A 1791-nucleotide genomic window follows, 5' to 3' on the forward strand; every position below is an offset into this window, starting at 1 on the left:
CTACCACGCCTGGCTAATTTTTGTATTTTTGGTAGAGCTGGGTTTCACCATGTTGGCCAGGCTGGTCTTGAACTCCTGACCTCAAGCGATCAGCGCACCTCGGCCTTCCACAGTGCTGGGATTACAGGTGTGAGTCACCGCGCCTCGCAGAAGAGCCAGGTTCCCTCCTTCCTTCCATTCTCCTGTGCTCAACTTGTTTTCTCAGGCTGCCTCTCATCATCCAAGATGGGTGCAGAGTCGTCGAAATCACAGGGAGATGGCAATGTCCAGAAGCAAAAAGAAAAGTCCCTGCCTTCTGTTCCTTTTTAAGGGTGAGGAAAACCCTGAAGCCCTCTCAGCCACTTTCCCTCCTATCTCGTTTGGTCAAAGTTGCATCACATACCTATTCTGAACTCACAACTTGGCAAGACGCTGAGAATGCCCTGGTGGGCTCACACCCAAGGGAACATGCTGTGTGTGTATGTGTGTGTGTGTGTGTGTGTGTCTGTGACACACATGGACACACAGCTAACATTAATGTAAAATATATTTTATTCCAGTGTATTCTGATTTGGTTAGTTCCTGTTTCCTTTGGCAATCTTCCATTACTGAGCTAACCCTCAAGGTGTACACATACATATACTTCTGTGTGGCTATATAAATTTTAAGATAATAATTTAAAAATTATATACAAGGAAGCCAAGTAAATTTGGGCATTTGGCATATGATAAAAATTGCCTTTTAAAATGAGTAGGGGGTGGCCGGGTTCGGTGGCTCACGCCTGTAATCCCAGCACTTTGGGAGGCCAAGGCGGGCAGATCACTTGAGGTCAAGAGTTCAAGACCTAGCTTTTTTTTTTTTAATTAATAAAATTAATAAATTCATGTCATCCTTGCATAGGGGCCTTGCTAATCTTTTCTGTATCATTCCAATTTTTGTATATGTGCTACCAAAACAAGCATTGTCTTATTTTTATTTTTTAGACGGAGTTTTTTTGTTCTTATTGCCCAGGCTGGAGTGTAATGGTGTGATCTCAGCTCAATGCAAACTCAGCCGCCCGGGTTCAAGCAATTCTCCTGCCTCAGCCTCCCGAGTAGCTGGGACTATAGGTGTGGGCCACCATGCCCAGCTAATTTTTGTATTTTTAGTAGAGATGGGGTTTCACCATGTTGGCCAGGGTGGTCTCGATCTCTTGACCTTGTGATCTGCCCAACTCAGCCTCTCAAAGTGCTGGGATTATAGGCGTGAGCTTATTTTTTTAAAAAATAGAAATATAAAATCAGGGCCAGGCGCGGTGGCTCATGCTTGTAATCCCAGCACTTTGGGAGGCTCAGGTGGGTGGATCACAACGTCAGGAGTTCCAGATCAGCCTGTCCAATATGGTGAAACCCCGTTTCTACTAAAAATTTACAAAAATTAGCCGGAAGTGGTGGCGCATGCTTGTAGTCCCAGCTACTTGGGAGGCTGAGGCAGGAGAATTGCTTGAATCCGGGAGGCGGAGGTTTCAGTGAGCCGAGATCGTGCCACTGTACCCCAGCCTGGGTGACAGAGGGAGACTCCATCTCAAAAGAAAAAAAAAAGAAAGAAATACAAAACCACAACTTTTTTGATGTGTAGTTCTTTTGGATATAAAAGTTGATAAAGGCCGGGCGCGGTGGCTCAAGCCTGTAATCCCAGCACTGTGGGAGGCCGAGACGGGTGGATCACGAGGTCAAGAGATCGAGACCATCCTGGTCAACGTGGTGAAACCCCGTCTCTACTAAAAATACAAAAAATTAGCTGGGCATGGTGGCGTGTGCCTGTAATCCCAGC

General features: G+C 46.0%; 1 pseudogene; it reads right to left on the bottom strand.

Annotated features, from left to right (window-relative positions):
• Window positions 1–844: 844 nt before the first annotated feature.
• LOC119466753 lies at window positions 845–941 on the bottom strand (annotated as a pseudogene).
• Between the last annotated feature and the right edge of the window lie 850 nt (window positions 942–1791).

This window comes from Cebus imitator, unplaced genomic scaffold (genome assembly GCF_001604975.1).
Source record: "Cebus imitator isolate Cc_AM_T3 unplaced genomic scaffold, Cebus_imitator-1.0 Scaffold224, whole genome shotgun sequence".
NCBI classification, from domain to species: domain Eukaryota; kingdom Metazoa; phylum Chordata; class Mammalia; order Primates; family Cebidae; genus Cebus; species Cebus imitator.